General features: G+C 39.1%; 1 protein-coding gene across 10 annotated transcripts in view; it reads left to right on the top strand.

The window, feature by feature from the left end:
• The window catches only part of tank (TRAF family member-associated NFKB activator), a 119,053-nt gene that overhangs the window by 18,303 nt on the left and 74,878 nt on the right, over positions 1-25,872 (top strand). For 2 of the 10 annotated variants that reach the window (XM_069935366.1, XM_069935376.1), the window contains exons 2-4: positions 67-112; positions 5,929-5,985; positions 13,250-13,344. The exons of 1 other annotated variant lie outside the window; for it this stretch is intronic. The gene's annotated coding sequence lies outside the window, so the exon portion shown is untranslated. Of the gene's footprint in view, positions 1-66; positions 113-4,993; positions 5,063-5,928; positions 5,986-8,343; positions 9,059-13,249; positions 13,345-25,872 lie in introns of those variants that run through there. 7 more of the 10 variants (XM_069935368.1, XM_069935372.1, XM_069935373.1 and 4 more) reach the window with 7 other exon arrangements.

Below are 25,872 nucleotides of genomic sequence, written 5' to 3'. Positions count from 1 at the left end.
TTTTAATCTCCTCAATCAGAATGAATTTCCTCAATAAATCAAAGTTATTTTCTACTTTCATTGCAGCACACCACCGATCAAAACACACAACCTTCCGGTAAGCAAAATCCAGGTAAGATTAGGTTGCTGCTTTTTTTAAACTCCTGAACTTTTGTCTATAAGCTTCTGGAACTAGTTCATAAGATCAGGGTATAGCCTGCTTTACAAGTTCATAATCAGTCGCTTGTTGTACAGTGAGACACGAGTACACCTCTTGGGCTTTCCCTTTAACAACACTTTGTAGCAGGAGTGACCACTGGTCTGGTGGCCATTTTAAATTTACAGCTACTTTCTCAAAATGCTGGAAATGCTGGTCTATTTCAGCTTCCTCAAATGGAGGAACTAACCTCACTACTGACCAGAAACCTCTCCTCCTGACCAGCATGTGGATTTTGGGCTTCTCCCTCTCCTTGGGTTAGGGTCAGCTTTAATTTAGCTAGTTCTAGCTCATGCTTCTGTTTTTTTTTCTCTCTCCTCCATTTCTACCTGCCTTACTGCTTCTCATTTGGCTTTCTTTTCTACCTCTTTTTTTCCTCTAACTCTAGTTTTCTCAAAGCCAACTTTACTTCCTCTGAAGTTTTCTCCTTTGGAAATTGTTCTTATGCAGCTTCTTCAAATACCCCCTTTCCTACATAGTGTTTAACAATCTTTCGAGCAATTTCCTTTTTTTTTCATCCCAGTTCTTACTGAAAGAAGTTTTAACTTGCCAACTCTAACTTTTTAGCCATTTTAAAATTAACCACTGAAGGGTTCGCTATGAACTGGTCAATATTCATAGTTGCTGGTTTTTCTGCTGGTGATTTATACACTCACTGTTTATTTTTAATGTCAAGCTGGAGGTTGAGTCAAACTCAGATGACTGATAACTAAGCACAAGTGAATCACCCCTAAAGCTTCCAAATTGGTTTGATCCCGGACGATGTCCCCAAATTATGTTACAAGATCAAACCAGCAACCACAAAGAAGGCATATCACACAGGGTTAAAGATGAATAATTACTTTATTAACAAAAAATTCACCTGCAAACTTTAATTCAAAATCCCCCCCCCCTTTTTATAACAATGCCCACTGGTTACTATGCAAATTTCTATAACAGTGTAAAACTAATAAATTTCCCAGCCTAAATATAACATATGTAATTAAAGTCTAGTTATATTTCCAACCAGCCCACAGAAAAATTTAGACACAAGACTCACAAAACTTCGATCTCAACTGAATTCATTTGGTTTGGTAAACTGAATTGAAAAGATCTTTGTGAGAGAGAGAGAGAGAGAGAGAGAGAGAGAGAGAGAGAGAGAGAGAGAGAGAGAGAGAGAGAGAGAGAGAGAGAGAGAGAGAGAGAGAGAGAGAGAGAGAGAGAGAGAGAGAGAGAGAGAGAGAGAGAGAGAGAGAGAGAGAGAGAGAGAGAGAGAGAGAGCACAAAATTCGAAGTTGTCTTGTGTTGCTTGCAGAGAGAGGAACCAACTGGCTTGGTCTGGATCCTTCTGGCTGCCTTCGGAATGTTCATCTTTTTTGAAATCCCAACATTCTAAACTGTCCTCCAGACCATGACTCATGCTCTGGGCCTTCTTCCACTCCACAGCACCACCCAGTGATGGTTTATCGTCCAAGTCCAGAAATTTTTAAATCATTTTCTGCACATGCTCAGTCCATCTCCCACTCTCTCAGCAGTCCACCTTCACCTTGGCTCTCTCAGGCAAACTGTCACTTTTTAACATAAAACCACACAACACATAGGCCAATACACAACACAGAACTCTGTAACAATACTTATTTGCCTTCCACAGGAGCTGCCTGACCTGCTGATGTCCTCCAGTACTTTGTGTGCTCCCAGAATAGTTCCCTGTAGAACTCTACTAGTCACTGACCTCCAAGCAGAATACTTTACATCCACCACTACTCTCTGCATTCTACAGGCAAACCCATTCTGAATCCACACCACCAAGGTTCCGTGGATCCCATGCCTCATGACTTTCTGAATGAGTCTCCTCATGGGGGACCTTGTCAGTGCCTTAACAAAATCCATATACACCACATCTACCACCCTACCTTCATCAATCAAGAAACTCAATTAGGCTCATGAGGCTTCCCCTTACAAAGCCATGCTGACTATCCCCTGAGCAATTTGGGGGCCAATAGACTACTGCCAATATAGTGATTTCTGACTTCCACCCACAATAACTTTATGCAGTTAACCTTTCTCATGCTCCTGCATGCCAACTGAAATTGCTGTTTCTTTGATATTCAATTTATTCAGTGGCATGATACTGCTTTTTTCTATGATGGATTTATAGCCCATTGTTGTACCATAGTCCTCCAGTGTGGTAAGCAACTTTGGCAAAGACCTGGCCGGGTCCATCAGGTACAACAACATGTCATCTGCTATTAGATTTATCTTGTGCTTGTGCTGACCCACTTTGAATTCCTTTATCACTGGATCTTTCCTGATGGCCTCTGCCAATGGTTCATTTGCTAAGATGAACAGCCCTGGAGACAGAGGACAGCCCTGCCTGCTGGACCTACTGAGGGGGAATGTTGGTGATATTGTTCATTCGTACTGACTTTTGCCTATGGTTTGTCATGCAATGTTTTTATCCAATTAACAAACATTTGTCCCATTCCAAATTTTTCCAAAACTTTGAACAAAAAAGGCATTCTAGCCAATCAAAGGCCTTTTCTGCATCTAGCAAAACTATTATACTTGGATCATGTTTTACCTGTGTCAGATGTATAATGTTAAATAGTTTCCTCAAGTTGTTAGCAGAGTGCCTCTTCCTGATGAAGTCCACTTGATCTGGATCTATCTATTTAATAGTGAGATGCTCCCAGAATAGTTAAAGCCATGAGGATGGCTTTAACAGGTCCCTGTTCTTTTTAAGTATCCCCACAATGATAGCTGTTGAAAAAGATTCCTGGAGAGTTTACGTCTCCACTGACTGGTTCACTACACTCATGAACAACGGTGTCAATAGATCTTTGAATTCTTTATAAAACTTGGGGAAGTCGTCCTCTCCTGGAAACTTGTTTGTAATGTTCCCAAGGCCCGTTTGATTTCCTCACTGGAAAATGGGGCATCTAATTCCATCTGTCCTCTTGGCCAATCTCGGCAACTCAACCCCCATCAAGAACTCAATTTTATTTACATCCCTTGACACCTCAGATTTATACAATTTCTCATAATAAATTTTAAAGATGTCATTTATTTCTCTTGGATTGTATGTTACTTAGTCTGGCACCAACTGAACCGCATTAATCATCCTTGAAGTTTCCTCTGCTCTCAGTTGCCATGCCAAATTTTGTGTTTTTTCGCTAGTTCATAACATCTTTGCTTTGATAACAAGACTGTTTTTTCCACTCTGTATGTTTGCAGAGTGTTATATTTAAGTTTATTATTTTCGGATTCCCAATATTTCTCATTGATCCCAGGTTTTGATATTCTTTTTCCAAATTTGTGTCTCCTGTTCCAATGTTTCCATCTCTGTCAAATGTTTTTTTTTAATATACTTTTGGTATACAAAATTATTTGCCTCCTTAGGTAGGCCTTTAGTATGTCCCAGATTAACAAATTATTATTAGTTGAGAGGCAATTTGTTTCACAAAATGGAGCAATTTGACCCCTTATAAAAGTACAGAAATCTGGGTTTTTCAACAGCGTAGTACTAAGGCAGCACCTATAAGCATTTGCCTGTTTTTTTCTGGAATTGTTATTTGTAAGGTCAACGGTGAGTGGTCTGATACTAGCCTTGCTAAATATTCCAACTCAAGCACTCAGCCTTCCAACCAGGCAGACATCAGAAAATAATCAATTCTGGTATGAGAGTCATGGGGCTATGAGTAAAAGGAGTAGTCCCGAGCCTGTGGGTTTTTCTGCCTCCTTATGTCTATCAAATTTAATTCTTTATTCAAGGTCAGAGTGGTTTTCGCCATCTTGGGCCTCATCAATGTCATTGTTGCCTTATCTAAAATAGGGTCCAGACAAAAATTTAGATCTCCTCCAATTAATATGTTCACCTTTTGGCAGCCCTTAGAAAATCATTTTGCATAAACTCATCATCAAAGTTTGGTGCATAGAGATTTAGCAGTGTCCATGATTCCAAATATAACTAGCAGTGTACCATTACAAGTTTCCTGGCTGGGTCTGTAGCTTCACCACTGGGACCCTTTTGTGTATTAAAATGTCTACCTCCCCCCTCAGCCTTAGAGCTGAAGGAGGAAGAGAATACCTGCCCCACCCCAGCCCCTTTTAAGTTTATCATGTTTCCTTTTAGTTAAGTGTGTTTCCTTTAAGAATATTATATCTGCTCTCAATTTTTTTAAGGTAAAGTTGAACCCTTTATGGTGCTATTTAAACCATTCGCATTGACACTAATAAATTTGATAGTCTTATTCATTTATGTTTCTGTATCTTTTCACCTTCACAGCACCCTCGTTTGTTTGTCTTGAATAGCGCCTTCCTCATGCCTTTCCGTCATTCATGGTCTCACCATGCCGACATTCACACCAACCACAAAGGGAAAATGGAGAATAAAAGTAAACAAGAAAAAGATTAATTCCCCCGACCCCCATAGACAAACCTAGTTAAAATAAAATTAAAACTTTAAAAAAATAACCCAATATATCAAAGTTAATAAGCAAAACAAAATATTGCTGTCCTCTTTTTTGGCGCCCCTCCTCTCTACTCCTGTGCCATGTTTCATCCTATTTCGAGTCTCCTTGTGTTTCATCTTCTCCCTCACCTGCTGCACTGCAGCTTTATGTAGTCTCTTCCACCTTGAGCTCCCATTATTTTCCCCATTTATACATTTTTAAAAAAATGTATATAGGAAGGAAATCAGAACCCCGACAACTATGTACAACAATAGCTCAATTGTCTTGATTGTTTTCATGAGGCAATAAATATAAGACTGTAATGACTTCCTCCTCCCCCCCCCCACCCACCCTTTTTGATCCTTAGGTTCTCAGGCATTCTGTCCATGGATTCTTCAGGGATTTGATTCAGCCTGTATTCTTGCAGGTTTATCTGGTAATTTTCTGATAATTTCTGGGTGCATAACAATGCGTCCTGTGGCTCCTCAAAATGATTCCTCTGCCTTCCTGATAGCATGGTTTTTTAGGATGGCTGGGTACAGCATGCATACTCTTTTATCTCTCAATATTTTCTTGACCTAATCAAATTCTTTTCATTGTTTTTTCAGCGCAGGACTCTGGTCGGGAAGAATATCAGTCTTCCCACACCCCCCCCCCCCCCCCCACTCCGTCATCCTTGCACAGGTCATCACTGCCCTTAGCAATGTTTCCCGGTCCCGGCTACTAACAGACTGGATCAGAACTGGCTTTAGGTGTTGATTTTGGGAGGGATGGAGGCCGAATGTCCGATGGGCCCTTTCTATGGTTGGGGGGGTTCTAAATCGACCCTTTCCCAACACTTCAGGGATCCAATATTCAAAGAACTCCATGGAGTTTTTCCCTTCCTCTCCCTCTTTCCAGTAGCCTAATGTTATTGAGCCTTGTAGTTTTCCAGATAGTCTAATTTATCTATCAGCTGTTTGTTTTTTTTTGATGACCCACACATTGGCTGCATTTTCCAGTCTTTCTTGGCAATCTTGGATGTCCACCTGACCCTGACACAATTTGTCAGAGCCCCAGTTGAAGTCTGCAGGTTGAGCAGGCCATCAGAGACCTGTTTTAATCTGGTGTCTAGTCATTGCTCCAGACCTCCAATCGGGTCACCAGCAACCACACCTCTGCCAGAACATCTGGGTCAGGTGAGCCTGACATCGCAGGCTTCATCCTCGTGCCTTCAGTCCTAGGCCCCACTAGCAGCACGGGAGCCAGCAGGTTGCTTGTATCAAGCGAGTTTTCATTTGATGTCTCCACTGCTTCTAACAGGTCCCGATCCTCTGCCACCTGCTTCTTGCTCTTCCTGCCCATCTTACTTCACCGTGGGTAAGTTTAACTTCCATTTTTAAATATTTTCCTTGTTTTAGAGGCTTTTAGATGGGAGCTCTCGAGCACGTCCTTTCAGCCTCTCAGCATCACATGACTCCGCCAAGTCTCTTCAAACTTAATGGAGATATCAAAAATGCAACTTCTAATTTTTTTCTAAACTTAAACATGACACAATTTGAGAAAGCCATTGAATCAGAGTGGGTTAATTAGAATTGTTCCATTTAAATAGATAGCTCTTCTGGCCAACAGTGTAGTTAAGGCTATAATCTGATGTGCAGAAATAGGAACTCAACCCACCTCTGGAAGTAGAATTCCAAAAGTAGCAGTCAATGGATTAGATTGCAATCTATTACCCAGTATAACTGACAAAGTCTTGAAAATATCTGTCCAATACAGAGCAAGACCAAAACATATGTGTTAGAGTGGCCACTTGTGATTTACATCAATCACACATAGGCCTAACATTACGAAAGATATGAGCCCATTTATCTTTCAATATATGAACCCGATGTACCACCTTAAACTGAATCTATGCATGTTGGGGACATAATGAAGAGGTATTAACCATTCCAAAAATATTTTCCCAAAATTCCTCTGGGAGAAGTGACTGACGTTTGATATAGGCCCAGAGGACCCCAAAACCCAGCAGCAATAGAAATTCACCAAGACATATGGTTACTTAAACAAAAGTTGTTTGTAATTTTTTTAAACATAAAAACAGGATCAAACTTTAAGATATTAATATTAACTTAACCTCCTTCTAATTCTAAGCGCATGTGTATGTAATGTATATAAGTTCAGAAAAGTTATTTGATTCACAATCCAATCTCACTTCTCATTTCTCCAAGTTCCCCAGTATCAGGCAATTCTTAGACTGTGCACAGAATTTAACATTTATGAATTTTCACCAAGCTCTGGCACTTAAAGGTAATTGGTTACCGCTCAGGAAGGTTCTTATTGGTTTCAGAGAGAGATTTGTTGCTCATTGTAAACGCACAAAATGATTCCCTCCGATCAGCCACTTCAGTGTCTTGCCGAAGTAACTTGCCTCATCAGGGTTTTTCAAATGATAACCTCTTCTTCTGCAGGTCACCACAGAGTTCCTTTTGTTTCCCTTATTTCAGGTGAAACACTCTAGCCAGCCATTTCCTCTTGTATGGACCACAAGGGTTATCAACAGGCTGAACTCAGAACTCACAACCAGTCTTCAAAATGGGGTGTAAACAAGCCACCAGCTTGCCATGCTGCAGCCTCCAAAAGTCACTGCAGAAAACTGATTTTTTTTCTCTCTCTTCGAGAAAGCCTGTTTGGTCTCTTCTCTCCCTCACCTTGCCAAAACCACTGTTTTTAGAACAGCAAACTGCAACCAGACAGATTGTAGCACCCAAACCTCTGAAACTGTTCAACTATGGCTTTCAAAACAATAATCCGTTACTCCAGCGCATGAATTAATACCTATTTGTGAAGTCTCTTGAGCTCGGGTTCTTCTATTTGCACCTCCTTGTGAAAACCTTTAGCAAAGCAGTTTTTATTGTCTTTACAAAGGCCCTGGGCCCAGAGTGTCTGATTTGAGCAAAGCTCTTGCATTTTAAATTAGATCTGTTTAGTGAAATGTGTGTTTGTGACCTACACTAAACCCCCCACAATTTATCTCCTCTAAAATCCAAATCTATACATCAAATAAGATATAATATAATCCATCACAAGTTCCAATTCCTAAGGTCCTCTAATTTTTTCATTGTAACTTTAATAAACTATTGTAAATATTGCCTATTAAATGTCTATGGGAAGAATTCAAATGAAAAAGAGTATCAACCAAATCAGGTTGATAAGATATCGGAAAGTTTAGTAATATCTTATTAAAAAAACTTATAACTTGGAAATATCTTAAAAAAAGCGACTTGGGTATTATTATATTTGTTTGATATTGTATCAAAATACATAAAACATCTATAAACAGATTCGAAAAATGGACAATTCCTTTGCTTTTCCAAAAAGAAAAGGCTTGATCCATTATAGACAATGAGAAAAAATAGTTAAGATAAATAGTGCTAGGTAAAATTAAAAATTTGCAAAATTGAAATAAAATCTGTAATGTCTGTTTAAGTATTGGATTAAAGGTATGTCTACTAATCTTAGAAATTGTAAAAGGAGGAGCAGCTCTCAATAAGGAAGCTAATGAATACCTAATGAATGATTTCAATTCCAAATCTGTCAGAGGGTGTTCTGGTTTTGTCTCAATAATAAACCCAGAAAATAATATATCGAATATTAACCACCCAATAATAAAATCAAAGATTAGGTAAAGCCATATAGCATCTTTCTTTAATTTGCAGAAATTAAAGAAAGTGTTCTTATTATTCCATACATAAGAGGAAATTTTGGAGTCAATATTGCCAAAAAATGATTCAGTATATAAACAGGAACTGATTGAAAAATATACAAAACTTTGGGTAAAATTGTCATTTTGATAGCATTTATGCAACCTATTGAAGTTATGGCCATTGGAGACCATCTAGAAAGTGTTTGTTTCACATAGTCAATCAATTTTGTACTGATCTTAACCCCAAGATATGTAAAATTTTCTTTAACCACTCTAAAAGGTATATGCTCATAGATAGGTACATGCATATTCATCGGAAATAGTTCACTCTTGTGGAGATTCAGTTTATATCCTGAAAAAATACTGAATTTGGAAAGCAAAGACAGCATTGAAGGAATAGATTTCTCAGGATCTGAAATGTATACTGTTACGAGCCCAAAGGACCCCAAAACCCACTAGCAATAGACATTCACCACAACAAATGGTTACTTAAACAAAAATTGCTTTTAATTTTCTTTAAACAGGAAAACAGAATCAAACTTTAACTTATCTCTATTTTTAACTTACTTAACCCCCTTCTAATTCTAACCACACGTGTATGTAATGTGTGTGTAAATTTAAGAAAGTTCTTTGGTTTACAGTCCAATCTCACTTCTCATTCTTCCAAATTCTCTGGTTGCAGGCAATTCTTATACTGTGCACAGAATTTAACACGTATAAAGTTCACCAGGCTTTGGTGCTCGAAAGGTAAATGGTTACCACTCAGGAAGGTGCTTGTAGGGTTTGCAGAGAGAGATATGTTGTTCCAAGATTTCCACAACTGAGGTACCACCATTAGTCACCTCAATGTCTTGCTGATGAAACTTGCCCCATCAGGGTTCTCCAGATGATAACCTCTTTCAAGTTACCACAGAGTTTCTTTCTGTTCCGCTTATTCCAAGAGAAATGCTCGACAGCTCATTTTCTCCTCTTGCATGACACACAAGAGTAGACTATCCTCCACTCTGGAGCTTCTGTTTCAGTTCCAACAGGTTTCTCCTGGCTGACACTGTTCAGTCTCCCTCACTCTCTGAGACACTGAGACTCTCAAACTGCCAGAAAGCCCATGTGACTCACTCTCTCTTGCAAGAAATACCTGATCTTCTCCAGCAAACAACAGAAGACAGTCTTCTGATTCATCTGTTGTTTTTAGGTAAACAAGAACCCATCAGTGACCTTTCTGTGATCACTCCAAAACTCTGCAAAAAAAGAGCTATCAATAGACATCATGTCTCCTTCTTGTGGCTTTAAAGACAATAGCCCATTTATTTTCACAGTTTCTGTAAAGTCACTCATAATATGAATTCTCCAGTATTTTCAAATAAGATCTGTTTTAAAGTGTGTGTATGTAACTTACTCTATCTTTTCCAATTTATCTCCCAAAAATATTCCTAAATATTCTGTCACAGTACTAATAAAGATACCTTATGAATTGCATCTCCTCTGTTTAATACCCTGAATATCACTGGAGTCGCGAAGTGCTATCGCTAAAGGTTCCAAAGCAAGGTTAAATAATAAAGGACTTAATGGACAACCCTGTCCAATTCCTCAATACATTAAAAAAAGAGGATTTTTGATTATTCATAATTACAGCAGCAACAGGAGCATCAGATTAATGATGCTCTATGTTCTATGTTGGTGAGGAAAGACAGGCAGGGGACAAAACTTAAGTGTAGCCAGTTAAGGGGATGAAATGTGTCTATTTCAATGCTAGGAGCATTTGGAATAAAGGGGATGAACTTAGAGCATGGATCAGTACGTAAAACTACAATGTTGTAGCCATTATGAAACTTGGCTGGAGGACGGGCAGGATTGGCTGATGCAGGTACCAGAATTTGGTATTTAAAAAGGAATAGGACGAGAAGAGTAGCATTACTGGTCACGGACAGTATCATGGAGAAAGAAAGAGAGGAGGCTACAGAGGGAGTTTCTACTGAGTTGATGTGGTGGAAGTCAGAAACAGGAAGGGAGCTTTCACTGTGCTGGGAGTAGTCTCTAGGCCTCCAAATAGACCGCGGGATAGCGAAGAGCAGATAAGCAGGCAGATTTTTGCAATGGTGCAGTAAATGCAGAGTTGCAGTTATGGGTGATTTCATCTTCCCTAATATTGACTGGCACCTCATTACTGGAAGAGGGATGGATGGGGATAACTTGTCAGGTGTGTTCAGGAAGGATGTGGACCGGCTGATGTGAGGAGAGGCCATACTGAATCTAGTTCTGGAGACTGACCACAACTCCCTTAGCTTCAATATAGCTATGGAAAAGGAAAAAAAAAGACAAAATTAGAAAGTGCTTATGTGGGGAAGGGCTAATTAGAATATAGAACAATACAGCACAGTACAGGCCCTTCAGACCTAGATGTTTTGCTGACTCCTTACCCAGTAACCCTCTATTTTCCTTTCATCCATGTGTTTGTCTAAGAATCTCTGAAATGATTCAGCCTCCACCACCATACCAGGTGGTATTCCAGGTGGTATTCCAGACACCCACAACTCTTGTGTTTATATTTAAAAAAAACACACCCCTGATGTCTCCCCTAAATTTTCCTCCCTTAACTTTGTACTTGTATCCTCTGGTGTTTTCTGATCCTGCCCTGGGAAACAGGTGCTGGCTGTCCACTCAATCTATGCCTCTCATAATCTTGTAGGTCTCTATCATGTCTCCTCTCATCCTTCTACACTCTAAGGCTAATCTTCCCTCATAAGACTTATTTCTGAATTAAGACAACATCCAGGTAAATCTCCTCTGCACCCTCTCCATAGCTTCCACATCCTTCCTATAATGAGGTGACCAGAATTGAACACATTCTAAGTGTAGTCTCACCAGAGATGTGTAGAGTTGCAACTTGACCCCTCTTCTGAATTCAGTCCCCCTATTAATGAAACCCAGTATCTCATAGGCCTTCTTAATTATCCTATTTTGAGGGAGGTATGGATTTGAACCCCAAGGTCTCTCTGTTCATTCTCACTCTAAGGTAACTGACCATTAACCCTGTACTCAGCTTTCTGGTTGTCCTTCCAAAGTGCATCACCTTACACTTATGCGGATTGAAATCCATCTTCCACTTTTCTGCCCAACTCTGCATCCTGTCTATGACCTCTTGTAACCTTCTACAGCCTTCAGCTTCATCCATGACTCACTCCTCCAACCTTCGTGTCATCTGCAAACTTATGAATAGATGAGGTAGGAACTAGGAAGAGTATATTGGAAACAGATGTTCAAGAGTGAAAGCACAGAAGTAATGTGGAGGAAGTTTAGGGACCCACTGGTGCTGGGTTCAGGATAGGTTTGTCCCACTGAGACAAGGAAAGGTTGGTAGGAAAAGAGAAACATGGTGATGAAACAGGTGAGGCAATGTCAAGAGGAAGAAAGAAACATATGTTAGATATAGGAAGCAGGAAACAGGAAGAGCTCATGAGAAATATATGGTAGCCAGAAATGACCTGGGAGAACTCTAAGGGGGCATGAGAAGGCCTTTGCATGTAGGATTAAGGAGAACCCCAAGGAGTTCTATGTGTATGTGAATAACAGAAGGTTGACAAGAATGAAGGTGGTCCCACAAAAGGATAACATCTGCCTGGAGGCAGAGGAGGTTGGGGAGGTCCTAAATTAATATTTTGCTTCAGTAATCTCAAGAGAAAAAGACCTTGATCATGGTGAGGTTGAAATAGAACAGGCCTGTGTGCTAGACAAGGTGGAGATTCAGGTTCAGGAAGTTTTGGAGCTTCTTAAAAGCATCAAGATTAACAAGTCCCAGGTTGCTGTGGAAGTGAGAAAAGAGCTAGCTGGGGCAGTAGTTATGATCTTTGAATCTTCTTTGGGTGCAGGGGAGGTACTGGAGGATTGAAGAATAGCAAATGTAGTCCCCTTTTTAAAAAAGGTATAGGGAGAATCCTGGGAATTCTAGACTGGTGAGTCTTGTGTCGGTGGTGTGTAAACTAATGGAGAGGATTCTTAAGGATAGAATCTATGAGCATTTGGAGAAGTACATTCTACTCAAGGAGAGTCATCTTGGCCTTGTGAAGGGAAGGTCGTGCCTCATGAGCTTAATTGGGTTTTATTGAGGAGGTAACAAAAGAAATTGATGTGGATAGGACAGTAGATGTGGTCTACATGGATTTTAGCAAGGGATTTTATAATGTTCCCCACGAGAGACTCATCAGCAAAGTCATGAGGCATGGGATCAGTTGAACCTTGGCTGTGTGGATAAAAAAAAATGGGCTTGCAGGAAGAAAGCAAAGAGTAGAAGTGGAAGGAAGGTATTCTGCCTGGAGGTCGGTGACTAGTGGAGTACCACAAGGAGCTGTTCTGGGAACCCCTACTCTTTGTGATTTTTATAAATAACCTCCATGAAAACATGGAAGGATGGGTTAATAAGTTTGCGGATGACACGAAGGTTGGAGCAGATGTGGATAGAGCTGAAGGTTATTGAAGATTACAAGAGAATACAGACAGGATGCAGAGTTGGGCAGAAAAGTGATAGATGCAGTTCAATCCAGATAAGTGTGAGGTGATGCATTTTGAAAAGACAGGTTTAATGGTTGGTTACTTAAGAGTATGGATGAACAAAGGGACCTTGGGGTTTAAATCCACACATCCTTCAAGGTTGCTGCACAATTTTTAAAATTCTTTTTTTAATCATTTTACATGTAATTAATAAACATTTAAATAAAACTAACGACTAAGTTTATAAAATTACAATGGTTGCATGATGGTTTTAACCCTGCCCTTATCCTCCCATCCCTCCCTCCCTATTCCCCCTCCTGCATAAAAACTATATGAAAAATATAAATGCGAAGTATAGAAATGAAAGAAGAAAATAATTTCCTGGATTGCTCGAACGATCGGTTCACACACTGGGATTCCATAGTATCTATATGGTTGTTTTATCATTTTCAGGAAGAAGATTAACACAGGTCTCTAGTGGCTGGAAGTACATTTTTACACATTTATTTCTAAACTTTGCATATACGGGCTCCAAACTTGAAAAAAAGGTAGCATATTTATTTCTTAAATTGTATGTAATTTTCTCCAAAGGAATACAACTTTGAATTTCTGCATTATATCTCTCCATGTGTCTGATTTCCAAGTCAATGCAATACACTTTCTTGCCACCGTGAATGCTATGTTGACATTTCATTAAGAACATTGATAATTTCAACTTGTGTCTAATTCCTTCTATATTTCCCAATAAAAATAAGTCTGGGTTTTGTGAAAATACAATACCTGTAATTTGCTCTTTAAAAAAAATCCTAAGTCCATTCAAAAAGGCCTCAGTTTAGAACATGACCACGTAGAATGTTTTTTAAAAAGTTCCTGTCTATTCACCACATCTAAAACATTTATCTGATAAGTTTGATTTCATTCTATTCAATTTTTGTGGCATTAAATATAATTGATGCAGGTAATTATATTGAACCAATCTATATCTTGCATTTATAATATTTTTCATACAATCTCAATAAAGATCTGACCATCGATTGTGATATTTAGATCTACCTCCCATTTCTGTCTAGATTTATGAACTCCCTGTTTAATAATACTTGTTTGTAATAAAAGGTACATTGCAGAAGTACATTTTTTTGTATTACCTTTCCTAATAAGAGTTTCCAGCTCACTACAAGTTGGTAAAAACATTGTTTTTCCTGAAAATATTCTCTTAGTTGAAGATAACAAAAAAGAATATTCCATGTTATTCCATATTTATTCCTTAATTGTTGAAATAACATCAATTGACCATGTTCATTACAATCTTCAATATTTTTAATGCCTTTATGAAACCAAATATTTAAAAATTAATTATCTTTGGTTGTTGCACAGGTTATTATGATAATTAAGAAGGCTTATGTGATGCTGGGCTTCATTAATAGGGAGATTGAGTTCAGTAGTAGAGAGGTCATGTTGCAAATCTACAAATCTCTGATAAGATCACACTTAGAGTGTTGTGTTCAGTTCTGATCACCTCAATATAGGAAGAATGTGGAAGCTATGGAGAGGGTGCAGAGGAGATTTACCAGGATGTTGCCTGGATTGGAAAACAAGTCTTGTGAGGCAAGGTTAGTAGCACTGGGACTTTTCACTTTGGAGCGTAGAAGGATGAGAGGATATTTTTTAGAGTCTTTTAGGGTTGACACCCAGCACCTGTTTCCCAGGGCAGGACTAACAAACACCAGAAAACATACTGTATGGACAAAGTGATGGGAGGGAAGTTTAGTGGAAGGAGTTGTGGGTGCCTGGAATGCCTTGTCAGGGATGCTGGTGGAGGTTGAAACGTGAGGAAATTTAAGAGACTTTTAGACAGGCGCATGAATGAAAGAAAAATAGTGTTATAGAGTAGAGAGGGTTTAGTACTTTTTTAAAGGAATATATGGGTTGAAGGGTCTGTACTGTGCTGTTCTATGTTCTAAGAAGATAAAATGATAGAGATGGTGTATTTGGATTCTAGTAAGGTATTTGGCGAGGTCCTCCATGGGAGATTTGTTCGGAAAGTCATTAGGCATGGTTTCCATGGAACCTTGGCTGTGTGGATTCAGAATTGGCTTGCCTGCAGAAAGCAGAGGTAATAGTGGATGAATTGTATCTTGCTTGGAGGTCAGTGACAAATGGAGTTCTGCAGAGATCTGTTCTTGGACCCCTGGTCTTTGTGATTTTATAAATCATCTGGATGAAGAAGTAGATGGATGAGGCAATAAGTTTGCAGAAGACATAAGGGTTGGAGGTTTTGTGGATAGTGTAGAAAGTTGTCGTAGGTAAAAGGATATAGACAGGATGGGTGGAAAGGTGGCAATTGGAGATAAGTGTGGTGATGTGTTTTGTAAGGTCAAACTTGAAGGCAAAGTGCATGGTTAATACCAGGATTCTTAACAGTTTGGAAGAACAGAGGGACCTTGCAATCCAAATCTATCGATCTCTCAAGGTTTTCACACTGGTTGATAGGATAGTTAAGATGACTTGAGGTATGATGGCCTTCATTAGTTGGGGGATTGAGTTCAAGAGTTGAGACGTAATGATTCAAGATTCTTTTGTTGTCATTGTAATAAAACGGAAAATATATTACACAAAATTTCCTTTAGTATGCCGTAAGGCAGTCAAAGATTTGCTATCAGCAGAAATTTCTCGGCACCCCTTACTATCCCCCCAGATTTACTGAGTGCCTATGGATTCACCTCCAGCATTCCTGAAGCCTTTGCAGCCATACAGTCTTCAGTCCAAACCATCACCAACCCAAACCTCTGACACAAGCAGGAAGCGCTCAGCACCCTCTTGGTTTTGACCTGGTACTCCTTCAGGCAGTCTCCAACAGTCCTAATGTGAGTCGCTTGACTCCAGTCACCAGCAGCCCACAGCTTGCCTTGAGTCACCAACAGCCTTTGAGCCCCTCACTAGTCCATCACCGCGATCACTGTGCCAAGGGTTGCTCCTCTGTTTCTTCTCAAATGGGGGTGATCTCCCTGTTTTCTGGTGCCCTGCGCTAGACCTCTGCTCCCTTGAGTCTGCAACCCCTCGAGTCTGAAACCCCTCATGGGCACTGCCGAACATCAGTGCTTAAAAACTCAGGCTAAGGATGAAAAGAAAATAGAGGTTTATGAGGTTGGGAAAGTTTAGATTTTTTTTAGGTAGGCACAACATTGTGGGCTGAAGGGCCTTCATTGTGTTCTATGTTTGATCAAGTATGGCATCAAATAATTAGAAATTAAGAGGGAAACCCTCCACATGCTGAACTCGTACCTTATTGGAAATCAGTCATCTTTGATGATTTTGTTAAATTCTGTTTGCAACCCCTCAGATTTTGAAGCAGCTTGTTATATTGATCTGCGAGCAGTTAATTAGTAAACAATGTTAATGCAATTGAAGTCTGGTGACCATCTCAAACAAGGGGAATCTTGGTAATGGAATATACTTTTGTTTGGATGAGTACATTTCCATTAGCATTTAAGTCTACATCATCCAAGACAAACTGGCCCTTGACTGGCACCTGTCCAACATTCTTAAATAAATTAAATCATTCTACCACTGCTGTAGTGCCATGCATGAAACATACCACAGCAAATGGCCAAGCCTCTTTCAATCGCAAGTTCCAAATGCACATTATGATCTTTCCAGAAATATCAGGGCGCAGGTGCACAGGAATGCCATCATTTGCAACTGCCCCCCCCTCCCCACCACCCAATTGTTGGGAATCCTCATTTGGAAATGTACTGACTGATAACCGGCAGCACGCGCAGTTGTTCGCACCTCAGAAAATCTTGGATGTCTGTGCATGCATGGTTAAAATCGTTAGACTCAGATGTGTTGACTTAGATGCTGTCATATCTGACTGTCTACTTCACTGTTGGACTTGCCATTGATAGAACACTGATGTTGCGCTGACCTATATATTCCTTCCTTTAAAATAAAGTACTAAACCCTCCCTACCCCATAATCCTCTATTTTCCTTTCATCCATGTATCTGTCTAAGAGTCTCTTAAATGTCCGCAATATTTCAGCTTCTACCATCATCCTTTGCAAGATATTACAGGCTTCCACAACTCTCTGCAAAAAAAAACACCCCTGATGTTTCCCCTAAACTTCCATCCCTTAACTTTGTACATGTGTTTCCTGGTGTTTGCTGATCCTGCTCTAGGAAACGGATGCTGCCTGTCCACCCTATCTATGCCTCTCATAATCTTATAGACCTCCATCAAGTCTCCTCTCAACCTTCTACGGTCCAAAGTGAAAAGTTCCAGCTCTGCTAACCTTGCTTCATAAGACTTGTTTTTTAATCCAGGCAACATTCTAGTAAATCTCCACTGCACCTTCTCCATAGCTTCTACGTCCTTCCTATAATGAGGTGACCAGACTGAACACAATAAATGTGGTCTTACCAAGGATTTGCTGAGTTGTAACATGACCTCTCTACTCCTGAATTCTCTCCTCCTATCAATGAATCCCAGCATCCTATAGACCTTCTTAATTATTCTATTAGCCTGTGCGATGACCTTGAGGGTTGTATGAATTTGAACCCCAAACTCCCTTTGGTGATCCAGACTCTGAAGTAACCAACCATTAGCCCTGTGCTCAGCCTTCTGATTTGTCCTTCTAAAATGCATCACCTTACACTTATTCAGATTGAAACCCATCTGCCACTTTTTTGCCCAACTCTGCATCCTGTCCATATTCTCTTGTAACCTTCAATAACCTTCAGCTCCATCCACAACTCCTCAAACCTTTGTGTCACCCACAAACTTACTGACCCATTTTTCCTCCTCTTCATCCAGGTCATTTATAAAAATGGAGCAGGGGTCCAGAACAAATCCCTGTGGCACTCCACTTGTCACCGACCTTCAGGCAAAATACTTTCCTTCCACTACTACTCTCTTCTTTCTTCCTGCAAGCCAATTATTTATCCATACAGCCAATTTTCCACTGATCCTGTGACTCATGATTTTTTGAATGAGTCTCTGATGGGGGATCTTGTTAAATGCCTCGCTAAAATCTATGTAGATCATATCTACTGCTCTATCCTATTCAATTTCTTTTGTTACCTCCACAAAAAAAACTCAGTTAGGCTCATGATGCATGTCCTTCCCGTCACAAAGCCAAGCTGACTCAAGAGAGTAGACTGTACTTCTCCAAATGCTCATAGACCCTATCGTTAAGAATCCTCTCCATTAGTTTACACACCACTGATGTAAGACTCTCTGGTCTATAATTCACAGGATTCTCCCTATTATATTTTTTAAACAAGGGGACTACATTTGCCATTCTCCAATCCTCTGGCACACACCCTGCAGCCAAAGAGGATTCAAAGATCATAGCTACTCCCCAAGCTATCTCTTCTCTCACATCCCACAGCAGCCAGGGGTATATTGCGTCCAGCCCCAGGTACTTATCAATCTTGATGTTTTTAAGAAGATCTAATACTTCCACATCTTCAATCTCCACATTGTCAAGCACACAGGGCAGTTCAATTTCAACCTCACTATGATCAAGGTCCTTTTCTCTTGTGAATACTGACAAAGTATTCATTTAGGACAGTGATTCCTATTCCGCCCCCTTGATTTCCAAGCCACAACGCTAGCGCCCCCACCCACCACACACATACAATGAATGCACACCTCTTTCGTGGTATTAAGTCCACCTCAAATTTCAAACAACAACTAATCTAGCACTATATATAAGCATATGTATTTCACAATTAAAACTTTCATAAATCAATTTATTTAGTAATATGAAAGGGTAAATTTACATCACAACTGTAACTATATTGTCTTCACAGTTTTAATGGGATGGTTGGGCTTGGTGCAGAGATATCAGCTTCTCCATATCAGACTGGAAGGCACTAGGAAGAAGTCTTAGATCCCCACGTTCAATAATTTTCATTTTGTTCTCTGCTTGGAAAGAAACTGGGAAACTGCACTGAAGCCTTTAGCAATAAAGTACATCTTTGTTACAACATGCAGGGTAGCAGTTAGAAGTGTCTTTGTACCAAAAATTTTGGTATGGTTTTTTGAACTTTGGACTCAGCTCAATGCCATTTTGGAGTGAACTCAATTCTTCCTCCACCATTTCTGTTTCCCCATTGCTTATATTGAGGAATGGATTGATCACCCAGTCTGGTACTTTAAGCAAAAAAGATCATCCTGAAATCTATCGGACATGTCTCTATGCAGCTGATCCAGGTGTTCACAATACACTTGAAGGTAATCGTATGATATCCTCTTCTCCAATTCAAAGAGGCTCAGAAGCTGGAAGAGCTCACGATGGGCTATGTTACGTTTGAATAACTGTAACTTGGACAGAAAGGTGGAGAAGGCTAATTTGGCTTTGATAAGATTAACCTAATTTCCTTGCAGTTGAAAATTAACTTCTTTGAACATCATGAATACATCTGACAAGTAAGCAATGTCATGCTTGGTATCTCCTAGTTCATCACAGAGAACAGAATTGGAATTTTTAAAAAATATTTTATTTTTCAATTTTTCAATTATTTTCATTTTTAATTATTCAAATATGGTTACCAGGTCTTCAGGAATGTGTTGTGTTTGTTTCTTAAATTATAAGATCTTTTCCATAGGAATAGAGCTGTCCATTTCTAATATCCATCTCTTCAGAGAAATCGGTGTATGGTGTTACCATGTGATGGCAACACCTTTCTTAGCTATCGTCAATGCAATCATAGTAAATGAGATTTGGAACTCAGTTAAATGATTACTGAAGTCCATAAAATTCCCCAACAAATATAATTCTGGATTGTCGGGGAAATTGACTCTTGTAATCTTAGATAACACTTCTGACACTTCCTGCCAGAAAACATTTACTTTCACACAGGACCAAATGGAATGGAGAAATGTTCCTTCTTCTATTCCACATCTGAAACATCTGTCAGATATTTCAGGCTTTGATTTGTGCAATCTTTGCCAGTCAAATATAATTGATGAAGAAAATTGTATTGCACCAACCATACCTCGTATTAATAATCGATGTTACCCCTTCTTTATACCATTTAGCCCAGGAAAATACTGATATGTTTACTGCTAAATCGCTTCCCATCTTTCTCTGGACCTATGAATTCCGAGCTTTTTCCCATCAGTCTGGAGGGTAAAATAAATTAGGGTAATAAACTTCGGTATATTACCCACCCATAAAATGCGTTCCAATTGAATTGACCCTGGAGGAGTCTCATTGTTTCCCCAAATTTTCATAAAAAAGCTCTTAATTGCAGATAACAAAGAAAGGTGCCTTTCGGGACATCATATATTTGCTTCATTTGTTTGAATGACATTATATCTGCAATATACCTAATTCCCTTCTGGGACGAAACACTTAAAATCCTATTCCCCATTATCATCGACAGCAATGGATTGTAACATATAATAGTCCTTATAGTAATTCCAGTTTCCCCTCCTATTATGTTGTTGGTGTCTTGCCATATTTTAATCAAATGAATCAATATAGGATAGAAGACCTTTTCTTAATTAGTTTCAAGTTCCACCTATAGATAAAATTTTTGGGTAATGTTTCCTCTAACCCGTATAGCACCCAATTTGTAGCACCCTTGTATGTACCCAATTTGGTGCTTTTAATTCAAAAAAAGAATGCCAAAAACCTCAGCTGTGAAGCCAGATAGTATTTCTTAAAATCCGGAAGTCTCAAACCCCCTGATCTGTAGTCCCACGTCAATTTGTCCAGTGCTATCCTCGGCTCTTCATTGTTCCATAAAAATTGCCTAACTGTACCATTTATTGTTTTAAAAAAACTTATTTGATAAATGTATTGGTATTGATTGGAACAAATATTGGATCTTTGGCATGATCTTCATTTTAATACAATTAACCCTTCCTATTAAGGTCAGGGGCAGGTCCTTCCACTTCTGCAAATCTTTTTCAATTTTTGCCAAAAAGGGAGAGTAATTCAATTTATATAGATTGTTCAAATTGTTATTGCGCACGATTCCTAAATATTTAATCCCATCATTTTTCCATTTAAGCTTTAAAGCGCTCATAATTTTGGTTTGTTATTGATAAAATTTCACTTTTTTCCATATTCATTTTATATCCTGATACTCCCCCATATTTTATTAATATTTCCTGTAATTTCTCCATGGAACCTTCAGGTTCAGACATATACAGCAAATAAACTAATCTTGTGTTGAACTCGTCCAGCTTCGAAGCTTTTAATTTTAGGGTCACCCCTGATCATTTCTGCCAGACATTCTATTACCATAACAAATAATGCTTGAGAAAGGGGGCAGCCCTACCTGCTTGAACAGTTTAATGGGAACATTCCTGATATCTGGTTATTAGTTATTATTTTTGCCTGTGGATTTTTGCCTTAACTCAATTTGTCGAATACCTAATCTTTACAATGTTTTAAACAAAAAAGGCTACTCAAGTCTGTCAAATGTCTTTTCTGCATCTAGAGATACAACTATATTAGGGTCCTTCTGTGACTGAGCTAACTGTATTATGTGAAATAGACGTGCAAATTATTTGATGTTTGCCTCCCTTTAACAAATCCTACTTGATCTACGTGAATTAATTTAGGTAAAAATTGTCCCAATCTGTTTGCTAATTCTTTTGCTATTATTTTGTAATCTACATTCAAAAGAGATATTGGTCAATAAGATGAAGTTTTCATAGGATCTCTGTTCTTTTCTTATTGCTGTTGAGAAGGAATCCAGTAATTTCTGGGTTTTCACTGCTTGTTCTATTACATCCATAAACAGGCATAAACAGCTCTTTAATTCTCTTAAATTCTTGATAAAACTCAACTGGAAATCCATCCTCACCCATGGCTTTGTTAGTTTGAAACATCCCCGGTGTTTTTTCAGTTTCTTTCCTTGTAAATTATAAATCTAAATCCTGTCTGTCCTCATCATTCAACTTCGAGAGTTCCACTTCATCTAAGAAATTATCTATTTCAGCCTCATCCCCTGATGAGTCAGATTTATATAAATTTTAGTAATATTGTTGTAATGTTTCATTATCTCTTTTTGATTGTATGTTATCGAATCATTTTCCTTTTGTATAGCACTGATTCTTCAGCCTTCAGTTGCCATGATAATACTTTATGTGCTCTTACTCCCAATTCTTTGTATTTCTGTTTTGTATTTAATATAGTCTTTTCTATTCTATTCTATATGTTTATAAGGTGTTGTATTGGATTTTCTTATTTTCCAGTGATCTGTATTTGTCTTTATTTCCTTTCCTTTTATATTCCTTTTCTAATTCCCTTATTTCCATCTCCAATTTATTTATTAAATTCTCTTTTAATCTTTTTTATATAAGAAATAATTTGTCCTCTCAAATGTGCCTTTAACGTATCCCATATTATAAAGCTATTGTCTGTTGATCCCAAATTAGTTTCACAAAAAAGTTCAATCTGTATATATAAATTGTTTAAAATCCTCCCTTTTTTAGTAACATCGTATTTAATTGCTATCTGTATTTATTTTCCTGCTTCTCTGATAATTGTATTACCAAGGTTAGTGGCGAGTGATCTGAGTGCAGTCTTGGTAAGTATTCAGTTTTTACAACTCAGTCTTTCAGACTCGACGATAGCAAAAATATATCTATTCTGGCATGTGAGGAGACATTTTTTTGAATAAAATGAATGATCTCTCTCTTTAGGGATAGACTGCCTCCACACATCCTTCAAGTTTAAATCTTTCATATATGAGGGAGTTAATTTTGCTGCCTTGGCTCTCATTACCATTTTTGCCAATTTATCTAGGATCGGATACAAACAAAATTTAAAGTGTTCTCCAGTCAATATATTTTTCCTTCCCTCTGCAGCTTTTAAAAATACATCCTTCATGAAGAATCTCATCGTCATAATTCAGGGCATAAATATTCATTATCGTCCATGATTCTGAGTAAAAATTGCCATTTATCATTACATATCTACCTGCTTGGTCCATGGAAACATTTTCTACAGCGATCAGGATGTTCTTATTAATCAAAATTGCCACGCCCGCCACTTTCAAATTGAATGAGGAAGAGAAGACCTGCCCCCCTCCCCCCAACAATCACCTCAATTTATCATGTTCCACTCTAGTAAGATGTGTTTCTTGGAGAAATACTATGTCAGCTTTTATCTTTTTTAAATATGAGAGTATTCTTTTCTTTTGACTTTCCCATTCAAACCATTGACATTAAAATTTATAAACTTCAGTAACTTATCCAGAATAACATATTAAAAATTCTGTGCAAATATACAAGTATGTAAAGTATGTGACCTTGCTCAAAAAATCATGCAACCTCCACCCCGGCGGTGACGTTGACAGGGAATCCCCAAGGTCCGCGAAGAAAAGCCCACGAAAGCCTTAATGGAGAAAGAAGAACAACCTTACCCTAAAGCGCCATCTTGAAAGCTAGCCCCCCCCCCCCCCATTGACACCATAACCCCTCTTAAGCCAGAGTTGTACCGTGCTGTACCTTCAGAACCTCCTTTCCATTCTCTGAGCTCCCTGAGATGTAGATAGGATAAAACTTTGGCATTTTGTCGTAAAAATTAAGACAACCACCACACAAAAAGAAATAAAATTTTACTATGTCCTTAAATATCGTATTTACACCAGTCTTTCACCATCAGCTTCGCTGTTTCTCTTCACAGTTATCGAATAAACTCTTCTACTTCCTTCAATTTAAAATATTTCTATTGCCTTCGGAAATGTCCACTCTCAACATTGCTGGGTACAGCACTGTTTATTTAAAGTTCTTTTATCGGAGTTGCCTCTTGACCACGCCATATTTTCTTTTTCTCTGAATCACCAAATTACTAAAGTCCTGGAAGAACATGATCTCTGCATTATCCCATTTCAAGGGAGAACCAAAATTTTGAGTATTTTCATAAGCAAATCTTAGGATCATCTCTCTATCCTTGGAAGCTCAGCAATCTCACCAGAACGAGTCGAGGGCGGGCTTCACCCGTTCTCCTCGGTCCCAATATTTGATGAACGCATTGTATGTGCACTCGGTCGCCAAGTTCATTAGTGCGAAAGACTTGAGAGATCCAAGTCTTGAAGAATTTCACAGCATCTCTGCCTTCTGCACCTTTTCTCAGGCCAACAATTCGCACATTGTTCCTCTGACTGAAGTTCTCCATATAATCCAATTTGTCCAAAAAAAGCTGCTTATCTATTCAGCTTGTTTCTTTAGTTCTTTGATTTGTTTATCGTGTTTGCCAAGATCTTTCTTGGCTCTGTCCACTCTTTCATTTAAATCATTAATAGCTTCACCCACATCTCTTACTGTAGTGGTAAGCTCTTTAATGGTATTCTCCACACTTGTAAAATGCTGACCCAGACCTCCAATCTTTTGCAGCTGAGTTGCAAAGGCTGGTATTTGTTGAGAGGAGGCATCTCCACCCGCTCTTTCTGTCGAGGCGACTGGTGAGGCGTGAGCTTTTTCCATCACGGATTTTGGCATCTTCCCATGGGATCGTCCAGTCATTCTTCAATATTAATCTTTAAAAGATGTATCCACACTTTTGCAGTTGAAAATGTTTCATTAAAACCGCTTTTTGGTCGTCTTTTAGAGGATTTTCTCAGAGAGCTCAGAGAAACACCTGCTCAGCCACCCAGCATGGCCATGCCCCAGCTGAATTGGAATCTTGGAAGAATTCAACAAATGTTTTTAAAAATTGAATAGAAACGCCTCAGGCAGTTTCCCTTTGACAGTCATCTAACTTCTGTGTACAACAACAAACATTCAAATCTTCATCATTCTTAATGCAGAGTTGTCAAAACAGTCAGGAATGAGAGCATGAGCTTTGTTTTTATTTATGGCTGTGATAACAGTGCTTAATGATTGTGAAGCTGGCCACTTAGGTTTTATGTGGCCAGATGTTGCACAGTAAACACACCAGGTACTGCTTTTTTCAAGAAACTGATGAAGCCACAATGACGACCTGTCATTAATGGTTCCAATTTGTTGCACAAGCAAGAATGTTGGTAACCGGGATAACTTTCTCTCTGAAACATTCTCAACACAAAATACTGTATCCTCTTTTGTATCTGTTAATACTTGTCTTGCAAATAATAGCTCTTGAACCAAACTTTTGTCTCTGACAAAACAAACGTAAGCAAGAAGCCTGGCAGAGAGGACACATCTAATTGTAAGCCCAGTGATGTTGTCCTAAGCATGTTGCACAATGTGCCTTCAATGTTGTCAGCCATTTCATCCACATTTCTTTGAACAGGGTTATCACTGAGAGGAATAGCTTTCCTGGCTGTTGGGTGCTCGATGGGCGGGTGGTCAGGGCGAGGATCAGCTGTCAGGAGCTCAATGGACAGGCGGCCGGGGCGAGCGGGTAGTTGGGGCCAAAAATAGGTGGGGAGGGGGGTCAGTGTATTTATATGCAATTTAAATGTTCATTACAACCTGAAGATAATTTAAAATTCTTACAAACCTGGAGCATTGGCCCTTACAGACATGAATGTGGCGTGTGTCCAGTACAGAGCACATCAACAAGAAACAAACAAGTATTCACTGCCCCCTACCTACCCCCTTTCTCCCCACCGCTCCCTTGGATCTTTCCTTTGCCCCCAGGAGGGCAGCAGCGCCCACTTTAGGAATCACTAATTTAGGACTTCCTCTGCCTCCAGGCCCATGTTGCCTCCCTTATGCTTTAGCGGCCCCACCTTCATTCTTATCATATAACATAACATAACAATTACAGCACGGATCCTTCTGTTCTTCACATATGGAGGGTTCTCCTTAATTCTACATGCCAAGGCTTTCTTATTCCCCCTTCAAGCTCTCCTGTCCTTTCTTAAGCTCCTTCCTGGCTACCATATACTTCTCATGAGCCCTTCCTTTGTCTAATTTATACTTCCTTCTTCCTCTTGACTTTTTGCCTGACATGTTTTGTCAGCCATGGTTCCCTTTTCCAACCATCTTTTTCCTTATCCCAGTGGGACAAACCCATCTTGAATGCTGCACAAGTAGTCCTTCAACTTCCTCCACATTACTTCTGTGCTTTCACCCTTAAACATCTGTTTCCAATTTACTCTTGCTCGTCCCTGCCTCATCCCTTCA

This window comes from Narcine bancroftii, chromosome 4 (assembly GCF_036971445.1).
Source record: "Narcine bancroftii isolate sNarBan1 chromosome 4, sNarBan1.hap1, whole genome shotgun sequence".
In the NCBI taxonomy this organism is placed as follows: Eukaryota; Metazoa; Chordata; class Chondrichthyes; order Torpediniformes; family Narcinidae; genus Narcine; species Narcine bancroftii.
This window is presented reverse-complemented; position numbering and strand designations above follow the sequence as displayed.